This window comes from Adelges cooleyi, unplaced genomic scaffold, assembly GCF_023614345.1.
Source record: "Adelges cooleyi isolate 19-005CV unplaced genomic scaffold, UGA_ACOO_1.1 ACOO_flye_CR_arks_rails_tigmint_CR_PRNA_201, whole genome shotgun sequence".
NCBI lineage: Eukaryota > Metazoa > Arthropoda > Insecta > Hemiptera > Adelgidae > Adelges > Adelges cooleyi.
In genome coordinates this window covers 1-18,294 of record NW_026095863.1, presented here as the reverse complement: position 1 = coordinate 18,294, position 18,294 = coordinate 1, and the positions used below count along the sequence as shown (strand labels likewise).

Here is an 18,294-nt window from a genome sequence, read left to right as displayed (position 1 = left end):
TAGTTTTTCTAATTTTCTAGTATTTATATCTTTTCTAGTTTTTCTAGTTTTTCTATTTTTTTTTAGTTTTTCTAGTTTTTCTATCTTTTCTAGTTTTTTTAGTTTTTATACTTTTCATAGTTTTTATATCTTTTCTAGTTTTTATAGTATTTCTATCTTATCTAGTTTGTCTAGTTTTTCTAGTTTTTCTATCTTTAATAGTTTTTCTAGATATTCTAGTTTTATATAGTGTTTATAGTTTTTCTATTATTCTAGTTTTTTAGTTTTATATAGTTTTTATAGTTTTCCTAGAAAAGATAGAAAAACTATAAAAACTATCAAAACTTAAAAAAAAAAAGATTTTCTAGTATTTCTAGAATTTATAGATTTTCTAGTTTTTCTAGTTTTCATGGTTTTTCAAACTTTTCTAGTTTTTTTAATTTTATAATTTTTATAGTTTTTATATCTTTTCTAGTTTTAATAATATTCCTAGCTTTTCTAGTTTTTCTAGTTTTTCTAGTTTTTCTTGTTTTTATATTTTTTCTAGTTTTTCTATCTTTTCTAGTTTTTCTAGATATTCTAGTTTTATATAGTGTTTATAGTTTTTCTATATTTCTAGTTTTTTAGTTTAATATAGTTTTTATAGTTTTTCTAGAAAAGATAGAAAATCTATAAAAACTATCAAAACTAGAAAAGATAAAAAAACTAGAAAAACTATAAAAGCCGGAAAACTAGAAAAACTGGAAATACTAGAAAAAATAGAAAAGATACAAAAACTATATAAACTATAAAAACTAGAAAAATTAGAAAAACTAGAAAGGATAGAAAACTATAAAAACAAGGAAAACTAGAAAAACTATCAAAACTAGAAAAGATACAAAAACTATATAAACTATAAAAACTTGAAAAACTGGAAAAGATAGAAAAACATTTCTATCTTTACTAATTTTTATAGTTTTCCTATCATTTCTAGTTTTTATAGTTTTTCTATCTTTTCCAGTTTTAATAGTTTTTATAATTTTTATAGTTTTTATATCTTTTCTAGTTTTTCTATCTTTTTAGTTTTTCTAGTTTCTCAGTTTTTTCACTTTTTTCTAGTGTTTTGATTTTTTCAGTTTTTTCAAGTTTTTCTATTTTTTCTAGTTTTTCTAGCTTTTATAGTTTTTCAATTTTTTCATTTTTTCATGATTTCTAGTTTTTCTTGTTTTCTAATTATTTTAGTTTTCATAGTTTTTCTCTCTTTTCTATGTTTTCTAGTTTTTCTAGTATGTCAAATTTTACTAGTTTTTCAATTTTTTCTAGTTTTTCAAATTTTTCTAGTTTTTTTAGTTTCTCACTTTTTTTAATTTTTATAGTTTTTCAATTTTTTCAGGATTTCTAGTTTTTCTAGTTTTTCAATTTTTCAGGTTTTGCAATTTTTTCTAGTTTTTCAGTTTTTTCTAGTTTTTCAAATTTTTCTAATTTTTCTAGTTTTTCAATTTTTTCAATTTTTTCAGGATTTCTAGTTTTTCTAGTTTTTCAATTTTTCAGGTTTTGCAATTTTTTCTAGTTTTTCAATTTTTTCAATTTTTTCTAGTTTTTCAAATTTTTTTAGTTTTTCTAGTTTTTCAAATTTTTTCAATTTTTTCTAGTATGTCAAATTTTTCTAGTTTTTCAATTTTTTCTAGTTTTTCAAATTTTTCAATTTTTTCAGGATTTCTAGTTTTTCTAGTTTTTCAATTTTTTCTAGTTTTTAATTTTTCTAGTTTTTCTAGTATTTCAATTTTTTTCAATTTTTTCTAGTTTTTCAATTTTTTCTAGGTTTTCAAATTTTTCTAGTTTTTCTAGTTTTTCAATTTTTTCTAGTTTTTTTAGTTTCTCAGTTTTTTAACTTTTTCAATTTTTTCAGGATTTCTAGTTTTTCTAGTTTTTCAATTTTTTAGGTTTTGCAATTTTTTCTAGTTTTCAATTTTTTCTAGTTTTTTAATTTTTTTCATTTTTTTCTAGTTTTTCTAGTTTTTCAATTTTTTAATTTTTTTCAGGATTTCTAGTTTTTCAACTTTTTATTGTTTTTTCTATTTTTTCTAGTTTTTCAATTTTTTCAGGATTTCTAGTTTTTCAATTTTTTATAGTCTCAGTTTTTTCAATTTTTCTTGTTTTTTTAGTTTTTACTTGTAACGGTGCAACACAACATCTAAAACGGCCTTTCTTAAGGCCACCAACGATCCGTACCGAATAGTAAACGCAACTACTGAAAAACCACTAACAAAACATCGGCCAATGGGATTGCGGGGTTTTTACGAAAACAGCATAAATACCGACCGCAATCCCATAATCAGTACAGTCTTCTTCCAAACATCCGGGTATCATTATACACTGGATCAATTGGAAGCCGACACCTCTACGATCAACAGCCAGCGTCTCAACACTTCAGCAGTAGCAAGCAACACCAGCATAGCCACACCGACCACAGCGGCCTTAGCTGCAGCGGAACCGACAGAAGCGGTACCCGCAGCAGACGTGCCGACGAAGCCCACCGCTCCACCGACGATTCCACATCGAGAACCGCGTCCTTCTTAGAATACAGAGTCACTTATTTGAGTTGCGCTCTTCTCCCGGTGACTAGAGTCCTTAGGCGCTTATTCAAGCTGCCCTATTTTCCGCCTAGTCACCCCAACATATCCCCCACACTTGTGTATCCCCGCTAGGACAATATAGTTCTATAACTGTGAGGTACTTAGTGCCCGTTTCCCCAGCGTGAGAGGCGAACTTATGTGAGTCCTGCCCTCACCGATACTTATTGTATTATCTGAGACCTATGAAAAATAAAGAACAGCCGTGATATCAAACATCAGTTTTGTTATTCAAATCACGATACGGCGAGGCACCCGCCACCCGTATCACACTTTTTTCTAATTTTCTAGTTTTTCAATTTTTTCAAATTTTTCTTGTTTTTCTAGTTTTTCAATTTTATTACCTGAATTATTATATTATCTAGCTTTATATTATATTATAATATTATTTTATGTAAATTATATTATATTAATATATTTTATATTATGTAACCTTTAATTAATTACAAAATTGTTAATATATATATATATATATATATATATATATATATATATATATATATATATATATATATATATATATATATATATATATATATAATATATATATATATATATATATATATATTGTAAAATAAAAAATTATGAGTGATAACCAAATTCGGTTCCAATGATATTATCATTTATCTGTGTTATTATAAACCCAGTAAAAAAAAAATGAAAAATCGATATTTTTATAGGTTATCGATACTAAAATATCGATATATCGACATATTTCAACAAAAAAATCGATATTATCGATGTTTCGACATTGTCGTTATATTTTGAGCATCCCTTAACTCATCATAACCACTCTAGCAGTGGTCAAATACACACCTCAGAATATACTCTCTCAGTATTTTATCGACATGTCGAAAACTAAAAAATGTCACGTAACGGGAGAGCAAAAAGATGCCCTTATAGATTATAGGAAAAGTCATCCAGATCTAATTAGAGGAAAATGTACGTCTTCTTTTACTATAAACTCTGCAAAGAGGTTATGGGAGGAATGCCGAGATGTTTTAAATAACATTCGCGGACCTCAAAAGGAATGGTCCGAATGGCGCAAAGTAAGTACCTATAAAAAATAATATTATATTTGTTTAAATTTTAATAGATATTTATACTTAATTGCAACACTTACAAAAATGTATTATTTATTAAAAAAAAAATATCTGTCATGTTTTTTTTTTCGTTGAAAATTACATAATTAGTTTTTCTGCCAAACTCCGTTGATGTACATAATAATTTTAAAGTTGTAGATTAAATCCTTAGATCATTCTTTCATCATCACACTCAAAATACCTTGACCTTTTGAAGTTATAGTTATATATAATACTCAAATTCAACAAGCTATTATTTTTAAAAACCTAATTAAAATTCAATTTTTTATTATTTCACAAACACTACAACTTTTTTTAATTTAATATTGACAGGTCATTTATATAAAATTCATAAAATATACTCTCATTTTATTGGAGAGATTTTTTAAAAATTGGGTTGAAACTAATTGTTATCATAGGCAAACTTTAATAACTATAGTTATTTTAATACAACTTCTGTATTAAATAGTTTAACCTTTATTCTAATAACTATTTAAGTTCTGTGTTCAAAACAAAAAATATTTTTACATTTTGTAATTATTATATTTATATTTGACCTCAGTAAACATATTAATTAAGGACACAAAGAGCCAAAGGGTATAAGACATTCGTTTTATAATCTGTAGATGGCTATACACATTTGTAACTATGGCTCAAAATTTTCAATAAAATGTTGTCTTATATTCCTTGGTTTCTAGGGATACAAACAAACTATACAAAATATGATGCAAATAATTTTATAATAAATATATATTTTTTTAAAAGATTTATAAGGTGTACCTCAAATAGTTATGAAATAATTAATAAATAATTTTTACAAAAAATGTTATCTTAAAGACCCATTTAATCAAATAATAATATTTAATATTTTTAAGACATGGCAGGATTTAAAGTCAAAAACAGACGGTAGGGCTAGTATAACCAAAACTGGTGGTGGGATCTCATTAACCGAGACACTAACTCCAGTAGAAGACAGAATTTTATCATCTATAGGTGTGATACCGGTTAGTGGCGATCCATATTCGTCAGAATCGAATGCCACTTTTGATTTTTCATCGCAACCAACAACATCTGCAGAAGCATTCTCGCCATTATTGTTTGAAAAATCACCTCAAGGGTCTGTAAGTATTCAAAATAGTGGGTAGGTATAATTCAATGACATTTTTTACCATCTTAAATATTAGGTGTTATATTCTAATATAAGAGGTAACATAAAATGAAAAACAAAATGGTGTTTATTATAAAACGTCAGAATTAAAATATTAAATTATTTTACTTGAATCTTTCTAGACATGAGACAACAACTGCTGGTATTAATAATATAGGTGAACCGTCGACTTCAGCGTGTAGTGGATTGGATGAGGGATATATAGTGAAAATCCCAAATAAAGAAAAACGGTAAGAAAAATATTTAAGTATATGTATTAGGCAAACTAACTTAAAATTTGCTAATCTAAAATTTATAGTACACTTTCCTAATATATTTTTTTTGTAGGCCTAAAACTTCTAAATAGGTTTCTAAAAAACCCAAATTGGAAAAAACTCAACTTGCCTCTCAACATTTGTCAACAAATAGCGATAACCGCAACAAAATAATGGAGTCCTATTATTCTAATAAAATAAAGTTATTAAAAAGACAAACCGGCTTAAAAGAAAGAGCTACAAAGGCAAAAGAAAAAATGGCCAAAGCCTTATGTTTGTTGGCCGGATGAATGATTCTTCGGAAAGTGAAGAAGAAATTGATTCTACGGCAACCTGAAATTTGTATTAAAAAAAAAACGCAATTTAAGCCACTAAAAATCGTATAAATATTAAATAGTATTACAAGCTGCGTACCCAAGTAAAATGTTTTGATGAAAAAAAAAGGCTCAACTTTGACTGTTAATTGTTTTTGGATTTCGTATTCCGGATTTTCGGATTTAAATAAATCCAAAATCTGAAAGCAAGTTATAGTCAAAATTGCGGTTTTTTCCCATTTTTATCAAAAACAATTTACATAAGTACACGGCGCTATACTGTAAAAATATTTAATACTTATACGATTTTTGTGTGGCTTAAAATGCGCTTATTTTTAAATACGGATTTTCGGATTTATATCACTGCAATTCAGGCATTACTATATTATTTATTGTTTATGTATACAATTAAAATTATTATCATTACTAAAAAATTAAATTTATTAATAAGAATAAACTATGAAAAGTATATCAGTTCCAAAACGGCAAAACACCATAATAATGTTTCTGAAAATGTTGTTGAAGATTATGTTTAAAAAATTTCACCAACATGTTTTGAACGACAAACCATGCGTAAAACATAATTATTTAATTATCAATATAATTTAATTCAAGTACTAAATAAACTAATACATTTTCAACTTTTTGTGATTACGGGTCATTTTAGGTAGAAAAATGCTAGCCCCCCCAACTCCCCCCCAAAAAAAAAAAAATAATCAAATATCCGCCTATGACTCGTATGAACAAGTAGTAATATGAATAACTCATCACTAACTGATACTATGTAAACATTGTTTGCACAATTTGTTGACGCACTAGTCGTCCTGCTATAAGATCACGGTTGATTCGACGTTGTACATTATTAGCATCTGGATCAACCATAGGTTCGAAAATGCCAAAATGAAAATCATTTGAATTTATGTCATCTAAGTCGATGAGAAGGACATTTTCCATTATACACAAATTATGCAACACAATGCAAGATTTTATTATTTTGGATGCTTTATTTGGCAAATAATGTAGAACACGGCGTTTCAGCAAACATCTAAACAGTGTAAAATAAAATGTTTAAATATCACAGACTATGAAGTATGTTATACTAATCAAACAATAGGTGTGTATTACCTAAATCGCATTTTTAGAACCCCGTTACAACGTTCAATAATTGAGCGAACTTTACAAAATGACTCGTTAAATAATACTTCTGGAGAATTTGGAGCCGGATCTATGAACGGTGTCAAAAGCCAAGGACGTAAAGCATATCCTGAGTCACCTAACAAATAATGAAGGCTTATTTTAAAAAATCAAAGAAATTTGCAACAATATTTTATTAAACACATACCTATTAAAAAATAAGACTTGAAACCATTTTCATGCAAGCCTAACATTAATGTTTTTACATTACTTTCATTCCAAATATGCGCATCATTTTCAGAACCAGAAAAACGTGCCGAAACATTCATGTATGCGATTTACATAGATACACAGATTAATTTAACGATACCACAAGCCGGTTTCGCTGCTGCTGGTTGTGGTTAGTTGAGCTTCGATAGACCTCGGCGGCAACACAAAACTATTTGACTTTATTTGACAAAGTCTCGACGACTAAATTGTGCTTCGACGTTAACACAACCCCTATGAATTTTTAATTTTATGTTAGTTAGCTAAATCTGATATTAAGGAAATAAGTGCAGAACTTTTTACACCAAATTCAGTATGAATATCATAAATATAGTTTTGCAAAAATGTCCACACTAACACTCATTCAATTGGATACTTCAAATTAAAAACATGAAATATTTTGAAACATAAATCCACAGCTTTAACAATATTAGGAAATTTGTAATATGTATTAAAATAATAAACACAAAATTCTTTGGAATCAATATACTCATCTCCTATGATGCAGATTAGAGGTTGTAACGTTTGTTTCTTTTCATAAAAAACTGTCAACTTTATTTTGAATTTGTGTATACAAGTCACTGGTGTTGGCGCAAAGTAAAATAAATGAATTTCGGGCATCAGCTATTGAAGTTTTGATGATACGTTTTGAGTTTGTTACCTTGTCAATCTCATATGATTTTGAAGTTGGAATTATTAGAGAATTCAATAAAGCAAATATAACCAGTGTTTTTAGAACCTGTAAAAAATTACAGACGTACATTGAAATTAATCATACAACGTAATAATTATAGTAAATTTACCAACCTAATGCAATTTCAGAATTTTGATTACAAAGTTTCTTCAATAATTCTTTGCTATTTGAATCTTTAGTGTTAGTTAGATTAACATAAGAGTTAATAGTTAAGGAATAAGTAATAGCCATTTTGCAAATAAAAAATGTTCTTTCCCTGAGTAGATGTACTCAAAATCAATATCAATCTAAAAAAAATTGCCATATTTATAGTGTACATAAATTAACATGTGTAAGAAGGTATAAAATTATACAAAAACATATTTTAACATTGTCTTTTGTTTTTTACGAAATTATGTCCAAATGACTGTATAAGGGCCACTGTTCCAATATATCATTTATTTTGGTATTATGTTGTGTAAGAAATGTATGACGATATTCTACAGTTTCTCGCCACTTAATTAACACATCTTGAGGAGGTTCGATATTAAATTAAAGCCATCTTTTTTTAGTAACCAATGTCTGGTCTATAGATACATATATACATTTATAAAGCATATTATTTTAGTATGCCTAAGTATATCTATAATATGCCTTAGCCAAACCTGTTCCATGAGCAGGATCACGCTTATTAATTAGAGCAATTGTCAATTGGCTAGTTGAACTAGAGGAACAGCTGGGTCTGCAGGAGTATTGTCCTGTATAGTTGTGGTTGGCTGAGCGGTTGACGAGGCTAACATATCTTCTACATCTGGTTCTAGTTCATGTTCCAAAGCAGCTCCTTCTGGCGGTTCATCTTCTGACCGTTTTTGTTTTGCTTGCTGGGCCTGAGCTAAAGTAGGACAGCAACAAACTGCCTTTTTTTGTTACTCTGAACCTTAAAAAAATACAATAAGAATAGATGGCATAATACGATTTTCTACATGCTTTCACAATTTGTATGGTTCTGTGAATAGATCACATAATCAAATAATGAAAAATTGTATTCATAATTTTATACTTAATTTATAATAAAAAAATGCGAGTTGCTTTCAGTTTTTATATTTTATTTTATTATTTATGTCACCTATAATAACGAACAGTTAAATTATAAGTATGTAAATTAACCCTACATAGGTCGCGTGCCTCAATAGGACGCCGGCAGTCGCGTGGGTTACAGTTGTAATCCTTTTTTTTTATGGGTTTTAAGTCTATAGTTTATATTGACAATTTATTTCAATAGTAATCCACTCGACCTATATAGGGTTAACACTACACTGCGCAAATTAAAACATTTTTAATTTTAATTTCAAAAACATTTTTTTTGTGTTAGGTAAACTATAAATAACTATGAAAAAATAAATTTTTTAACATAGAAACTCAAAATTAATATCTGTTCCACATTTGGAACTATGTGCACATATGGGCTATGACATAACTGAAATGAACTTACCGTGTCTCAATCCATGCAATCATACGACGGTTCACTTAAAAATTAAAACGTAATAGTGTAGGTCTAATTAAATTCACTTAATTTAATCACTAGTCACCTATTAATTATTATCGTCTATGTGATGATAATAAATAAACTTTAAAAAAATCTAAAACAATATGTACCTACATATCATACTGCACAATGCACCAGCAACGAATTCTGCCCGTTTTTGTTTTTCTGAGCCGGAAAATAAACAGTAGTCAGTAAGAATAGTAGTTATACCATTAAAGGTAAAAATAACCGATATGGCGATATCTTTCCAGGAAGAGATTACGGTGGGTCGTCGTTGTCGCGACGCTGATAATGACTATTATTTTTGTGTACATTTTGTATATACATGTATATTTTGTCTTTGTAGATACAATTCCTAAAAATATGTTTCTATATATTTTATTATTATTTTTCTTATCGACAAGATTCGTGTATCTTTCATATACAGGGTATTTTTCAATTAGGTATTTGTAAATTATTGACTTTTAATTAAAAATTCTGGGGTGGCAAAATATTGGGCTCGACAATTCTTGCCACCCCCGAATTACGCCACTGATGGTATGGGATAAATGGTTGTTAATGTATTAACGGGCGCATAAGCCCCAAAACATTACTACTCATGTGACATATCAAAATTTATGTTTTGAATAATGCAGATTATACGCGTATCACTCCATTTATAAAACCAAAACGAAATTTTCTTATAAATTGTATACATATATTGTATGTAATTTATTTATTGTTAATCTGGGGCAAGATTAATATAACAATAAACTGAAACGTTTCTCTGTAAAAATGAGTTTATTATATTATAAGGCTATTTACGCTATTTACAACTTATTTATAAGATAATTTACAAACCTGTAAAAATGAGAAAAAACATTCAATGATTATTAATCACAATCTTATCTCTCACAGATTACAAATTAATTTTAACAAACTATTTTAACTTTTAATATTGCTCTAAGCCTGATAGTTACTTGATAATCAGCTTAGTCACCTTCTCCTATCACATGTTGTTTTATCAGTACTCTACCTTATCAACTAATGCGGTAGAATTCAAATACTTAAGAAGTATACTTCTTATATATATTCCTGGATGAAAAGTAAGATTTAAACCAGGGCAAGAGGGGCTCACCGAAACCTGACTTATAGAGAATGTTGATGAGAATTGAATGATCAATTATTTTCAAGGGCATTAAGAATATAATTATTGAAAACAATGCTATTACATATTGAAGAGCGGTTAGGTCGAAAACCGTATTGCTCGTTTATAAGTATGGAATTAACGGCTGGTTGTAGTCTAGCCGACCGCAGAGTTAATGCCAACTTAAGTTTTCTCTATAAACTTTTAAATAACTCTATAGATGCACCTGAATTATTATCCGAAGTTAATTTTAGGGTTCCTAATATTCATTCTCGCTCATCGGCTCCTTTCTATGTCCCCTTCCAGCACACCAATTACGAACGAAACCAACCCATTCATCGAATGATGCGCTTAGCTAATGCCTTTCAAACTTAATTATTAATACTGTCACATCTGTTTTATCATTCTAAATAATTATATGTAAATGTTAATTTAATATTATCTGTACCTTGGGCTTTGCCTGTAGCAAATGTAAATAAATAAATAAGTACTTTTTTCACATTTTAGCCCTCGTTTTCTTTTAGTTATGCCAGTAGCATCACTACTTGTAGTAGAAGCAGTTGCTCTATTAGATATATTTACCTCTGGTGGAGTCCTATTTATCCTAGGAAAAGGTGTATATGAAAATTCTATGCTTGTATCAGGAGATGTAACAATTAAGGACACATTTTCAAATTGTAAATTGTCATAGGTGTTAAGTATACAAACTGGTGTAGATAATGGTTTCAATGGAATATCGTTAATATTATTATTAGATATAATTATATAATTACACAACTTAAGTGACTGGTCAATCAAGTTAATATCATCAAAAGTGTTAAAATCAACTATTATAGAATTAAAATTGTTAAAAGGTGCATAAATACTGTTATTAAAAATTACTTATTTATTTAAAATATCATTGGCGGGAAACTTACTTGTAATTATTACAATCTAATTATTTTGTTTTTTTATTTGTTCTTTTAATATTGGTATATTATACTGTTAATTCTCATTTGTAAATTATCTAAATATTGAAAATATAAAAATTTAAGATATAAGATATGAACTCTTGTCTCCTCCACAAGCATCAGGCTTTTGGAGACAAACTTTTTCCTTTATTACTCATATTATATTGTAAATTATGTATATTCTGTTGGAAATAATAAATAAATAATTAATAATAGTAATAAAAAAAATATTGGGTCCCATTGGTCGACAGCATACTTCTGGGTTTTTAGCGCTCCTACTAGTTTATACTAGGCCAATATTCCACCACATCAAATAAAACAAAAAATTCGAAAAACGCATTTTGCAAAAAAATCTTAATTGGCCTTTTGTTGTAATAAGTGTCTCAATTGTTTCTTTATTTTCTTTACTTTGCACTGGACTAAAATTGGTCGAAACCTCAAGGCACCCAAACAACACACTATTTCTGGTAACTTTTGTTTTAATTTTTAGACATTAATATTTTTAATAGTTATTTTAGAAACCATTACCATTAAATATATTATCCTATAAATTGCATTTGTAAGTAGTAACATTGCTTTAAACGAAAATAAACATATTTATGAACACACTTCAGTAAGTAATAACACCAATCTAACTATGGCATCGAATAAAGGCGCGAAAGTCTGTAGCCCAGATTCAGGAGGTAGTAAGAACGCAAGCGGAAACATGGAAAATGTAGACAAAAACAAACATCATGATGAAGAAATGGAGACAGACATCCCGCCACATAAGAGATTAAAGGCGAGTGCAGACAACACGATGCAAGAAGTTTCAGAACAAAGACGAGGGAAAATTGAGCTAGATAAGGCACAACGGGACAACATTATCAGATAGGTTCTAGCTTGTCATTTGCATATAACCGCTACAGCAAACGCACCAAAGATCAAACAAATCACTGGTATGGATGCGGCTGTGGTGTTTCTATTGGTTTGTGATTTATGTCTACTTATCCGTTGGTCATTGATGTTCTTTCGTATCTCCTTTTGTGATGCCCGAGATGTCTCTTCCTCCAAAGCAATATTGAATGCCTCTGCTAATTCTTTTGGGTTTCTTGCTTTAACAATAATACGAGTATCGTGTGGAAGTCCCTCTATGAAGGCTGTAAGTATCTGCATTCCTGTAATTTTGCCTATTTCATCTGTACTAGTTAATCCTCCTGTGGAAATAGATGTTTCTAGGATGTCGTAAAAAAGTTGCTCTGCTCTATCGGAATACTGTTGAATTGTCTCTCTTTGTGCTAACCGGAACAAAGCTAGTTTAGAATGTAAATGAGCTAAAGTATGTTTCCTGTCTATGGTTGCATTTAATGCACTGACTAAGTCTTTGTATATTTTAATTTCCTTGTACCGAATAGCCCTATATGCTTTGTTTGTTAACCTTGTTGTAATTCCCTTTATAAAGTTGCTCATTTGCGTCGGATCATCAATATTTAATATTGCAAAATCACAAGTGACGCGACACTAGGGAGGGTCGGCGTCTCGCTACTGGGCGGAATCGGCGCGACGATACGACGGTCGACGTTCCGCGAAAAGGTGGAGGACGGTGGAAGAATAAAAAAAAAAAAAAAAATGAAAATAAATAAGTACACAAATGTGTGAGTGCTTGCAATAAGGGGGCAGGGCCCGTTTATTTTGACACTGAGCAAAAAAAAAACAAAAACAAGTGCTATTTAAAACAAAAAGAAAGATGACAAAAAAACGATATTGAATGTGTGTCGCTCGGGTCGTGTGAAACAAAACATAGGCGGTGGCAGCTATGTGCGTTCCGATGACGACGGGGAGCGAAGAGAACGAACACCCGAGAAGCTTAGTAGCGGCCGTTTTCCCCGGTGTGGACTTTGCACTCTCCAACTGGACGGTGGGAGAGTAAGTTCACAACCGAGTGTCGCACAATGTGTTGACGGGTGACAGAAGAAGTACAGCGCGGGCCCAACCTGTGTGATAGGTTGAGGGGGCCGCGTCATACTCCCCCGCCAAGCCGTCGACACACTCTGTGCGACTAAGCCGTGGTCTAGCCGCTCACTAATAGTCTTCTCTTCTCCCCGCTGGGATGTTCAGGTGACTACCTGTCCCTGCGGGGTTGTTCGCTAATGATGCGTGGGTCGGATGGGGGAATGATGGGGAGATAGGCAAGCCTACTCGTTCCCATCTTCCTTGAAGGGAGGTGGGGTTCTCGGAGGATTGTTCCTCTCTGAGGGTCCTGGTGCGGGGGTTTGTTGGTCGGAGGTTTGTTGGTCGAGGGTTCCGGGCGATTGAGGTGTCGGGTTGGGGGAGGATGGCGCCGTGTGGAAAATCCCGTCATCCACCTCCGGGAGGCTTGTCGGTGGCCTCGTCAACACCTCCTCCTCCACATCCATCGGTGACTCCTCCTCTTCGATTTTCTCCAGCCTCCACTGCTGGCTGTTCCTTGCCTTCGCCTCCTTCTTCCTCTGTGAGAAGGCCTTCCATTTTAGCCTGTCCTTCCTCAGCTGCGAAGGGCGTTTTCGTTTTGGCAGCGCGCCCGATTGTCCGGATGTCCCCGCCGCTTCGCCGTTCGCGCCGGTGGTCGGTATTGCCGGTCTGGGTATTAAGACCTCCCCGGTGTGGACTTTGCACTCTCCAACTGGACGGTGGGAGAGTAAGTTCACAACCGAGTGTCGACGGGTGACAGAAGAAGTACAGCGCGGGCCCAACCTGTGTGATAGGTTGAGGGGGCCGCGTCACAAGCATTTTGAAATGCGTGATTGGCGTTGACACTCTCTCCATCGAATACTGGAATTACTCGAAGCGCCTGCTCAATAGTCATGTACGATGGTTGAGCCATATTATCTGGTTGAACTTCTTGATTTTCTTCTAATTTCGGTTGTGAAGACTTTGCGCTGGGAATATATTTTACAGTAGGTATTTCGGATGAGCCTGCTTCATTAAAATTAGAGAAAAGATTTTCAGGCGACTCAGATTTTAATAAAGTACTACTACACTGTCCTAGAAAACTGTCGGTTTCCCCGAGTTTACCAGAAGTTGTATTTAAAAGTTTGGAAGAGCTTTGTAGAAGATTATCGCCTTTAACCAATAATGTTTTTATAGATGACTTTGAGCGCAACTTTCGTTGAGCAGGTTCGGGGATTGGAACTCTATAGGATGGATTGAAATCTGGATCAGCTAATTTTTCGTCGACAGGACTGCTACTCCTACTACTACTACTAGAGTTACTCATAAAATATTTATGGTTTATACAATAAATATAAATATATGGCTTATAGAATAGATTTTCTGAAAAAAATGTGTTTAATATATATATATACCAACTACCATATAATACCACTATACAACGATTAAGGGACGTGTTGATGAAAACTTAAATATTTTAATGTGTATAATAATAATTGATAAATATCTTATTCAAATTAGTACTAAAAATTAAGCTTTCTTTTCCCCTAAAAAAAAAATAAATAAAATTTTTTATGCAAGCATACTACTAATAAATAAATATATATTTTTTTATTTTAAAAAAAACTTACAATATTGTTGCCAAAAAATACATATCTGATGATGATGGTGCTCTAAAGATGTTATGATGGAATTGATTGTGACTGTTGAATACTTGAATGGCCAGATGATGTGAATGGAAAACGAGACGCTCCTTGTTGATTGAACTGCCGTTTAAATTAAAGATAATTTGTTGTTTGAAATAAAGATGCTCTGATATTCGGAATATTACTAATAAACAAGACGGCGGCGGCTCAGAAGTAGGTTACTACGGCGGCGCGATGATAGTTGGTCACTACGGCGGCGCGATAATAGTAGGTCACTACGGCGGCGCAAAACTAGGTTACGGCGACACTTACTAAACGTACCGGTTTGACACCCCTTTTTTAAGGCCGGAATCCGTGAGTTCGCCCACTGTTATAATGTAACTAATGGGTTACCGCTGCCACCAGATGATGTGTATGGGTAGGCCGGGGCAAAAAGAAGGCGTTTTGCGAAAAAAGAATAACCAATACTTTTATTGAACTAAAATTAAACTGTTGATTTTTATTACTATTAAACTTATACTATTAACACTTTTAAAATAAACTTAACTTAGAGAGGTTCCGTTATTATCTGAGGTTCTGCTATGGTCTACTCTGAATTCCCGACTGACTAACTAACTAACTAGGCGATTTGCTAGTGTCAACCGACGGGCCTAGGACACCCGACACCAAAGGTTTCGACATAACCACGATGACACTTGCAATCGCCTATTAATATTACTACCAATATAATACTACATGCATTCCAAGCTATTATGAAATAGTTATTATGCTACACTACAACAGTGAGGTGGTCGTGGAGGAGTTATAAAATTATGATTTAATATTTTGTTTGTTTGTATTATATATACACTTCACACTCTCAGACTTGTGCAGGCGCCCTCTCCCACTTTTGATGTAGTCTGTTGTGGATATATGATTAAAAAAATAATTTTTAAAATATAATCTCGCCCTAACCTATCATGTTAATATTATATTGTTATATTTTTTTTTTTACCTTTTAAAATATAATTTTTGTCATGTTACATATATTCACACCACACTCTTTGGCTTGTGTTATGGATATATGATTAAAAATGTATTTAAATATAATCTCAACCTACCCAATCATATGAATATTATATTATTGTATGTTTTGATGTCTTATAAATATATTTTTTTGCCTCCCTTTTTTATTTTTTTATTGTACCATATATATATATATATATATATATATATATATATATATATATATATATATATATATATATATATATACGCTTTAGAAGCTTTCTCTGCAAATATCTCAGCGTACTTGCATGATTCTACACGATCAAATTATTACTTAAAACTCTTTTTCGGGTGATGTTAGAAAAGTGTATTTTTTTTGTAACTATATTTATTGATTTGTATTAATTTAATTTTTGTAAACCTTTTTTTATGAAATTATTTCATGTAACCTTTTAAATTAATTTATTTCAATATTTGTATACCTTATTTTGTATGAGTTTGTTTTAAAAGTAAAAAAAAATAAATGAAAACATTTGTATTTTTGAAATTAATTTTGGTTTTTTTTATTTAAACCACAGATTTTAATAATAATATATTTGTTTGATATAGTATACACACTTAAAATTCCAATTTGCGTGGTGCCCAGGTGTGTCTCTCTGTGAGTTGAAAACTGTCATACGATGGTGATGGCGATGAAAATTTAAGACATTGCTAATCTAACTCGTTCTTGTAATCAAAACTGGTAAGGCCACCATTCACATCGCAAACCTTAAAAAAAAAGTTATTTTAAATTAAAAAACTTATTATTATGCGTTTTAAAAAAATAAAAATTTGTACAAGACCTTTAATGTTTTAATTCGTTTGTTTATCTCATCCACATGTCGATCAATTCTTCCACAGCAAATCGTTTAATTTCACTTATGTAGTTGACTTCATTCATTGGATCTATCGCAGACGTTATAGTGTTACATGAGACCTCCTTGATGTAGCTTGATACATGTGCCCTCTGTTACTGTCACCAAAATGTACACCTAAATTGTAACAGGATAACTGACGCAAGTAAGACATTTGACTATGCGTTAATGAAGGCAAAGATAAGACCTGTTCTAAATCCATTGAAAACATGCAAATATCACTGGTAGGGAGCTGAGACAAAACCGTGTCTTGTTTTATTTGTTGCCTTGCTTTTTCAGCTTTTTTGTGATAAAGTTCTAACATATTTTTGGTATGTTTATCACGCGGTTTTGCCGCTACTTCTGCTGATAACAAATCACATTTACTGCAAGTATCTGTACGTGGTTTATGGAATGAAATATTTGGGCATTTTTGTTTAAACGTTTCAAAGAAAAACCTGTAGGTAACAGGAGAGTCAGGAAATTTATTTTTAAACGAACGAAATAGTCTACTGATATTTAAATCTTGGCTTAAATATTCTTTTTTGGTTTTTTTTCTCCCGTAATGACTTTCATCTCTCGGAAAAGAGTTCACATGCTCTATTATAAGGTTTTTATCTGCATCAGAAAACTTGCTTCTATTCTGCGTATTACCACGTGTTTCAGTATATACGGTCTCTCCCTTTTTTTTTTTAACACTAGAGTCTCAACTCTGCGTTTAGTAATCCCAAAAACTTCCATAAATAATTTTTTACAGACCTGTATACTTTCCGTGACGCCTTCTTTTCACCGGAGTAATAATAATCAAACCCATCAAATAAGAATGTTGTTTACAGTTGTCTTTTAAGGCATAAAAGTCATGAAATAGGAGTTTCTTTTGAGTAAGTGGAATACTGCGACAGTGAAACTTACATTTACAACTGATCTCTTCTTTTGGTTCTGTTTTTCCTTCAACCAAAACATTTTTCTTGTTCACGTAAGGTTTTCCTTCACTTCTACGAATTTTTCTTTCATTACGCACTGACTGTTTTTTTGGCATTTCATTAGTAATAAATAGGTAATATTTTAAGTAAAATAAATATACGTGAAAATATACAGGTAATGTGCGTGTACCTATTCCGTTTGAACGACCAACATATACTGATAACTAAAATAATTATTTTTATTATAGGACGGGTCGTGTTATCAGCATGGGAAATAACATTAACATGATCAAAAATAGAAATTATATATTTAGTGGCACTTAGCACGTTATTTCACCACAAAATCCCAGCACATACCACACACGTTATCTAGCGGATGTTTTTACCTATAATATTATTAACCAAGGCACTTAGCCCGTTTCACATGTTATTGGGCTTGGTACTTAGAACATTTTCTGAGGCTAATCCAAAAATCAGCTTTTTGGCACTTAGCCCGTTATTGAATTCAAGTCCTCACTTATCTTCTTCCACGAGAAAAAAATCCTATACTGATTTCTCATTTCCCCAGCCCCCCCCCCTCCCCGGGACTGTGAAAATGGTTATTTTTCCAATTTTCTTGTGCAAATAATTAGTACTTAATTTGTATAAACTTGTATAACCGTTTTGAAATTTGTATTTATCTCTTTCCACGAGAAAAAAATAGTAATCCGATTTTACCATTTTACCATGAACTACGTACATTTAATTTTGTATTATTAAATTGTACAAGTATATAAAAGGAAAATAAATCTGTTAAATCTTGGTGACTATCTAGGTATAGTCTACCTTTACA

The 18,294-nt window shown here is 31.2% G+C and overlaps 1 pseudogene; it reads right to left on the bottom strand.

The window, feature by feature from the left end:
* Positions 1-7,065: 7,065 nt before the first annotated feature.
* Positions 7,066-17,578, bottom strand: LOC126834050 (uncharacterized; annotated as a pseudogene).
* Positions 17,579-18,294: the final 716 nt, after the last annotated feature.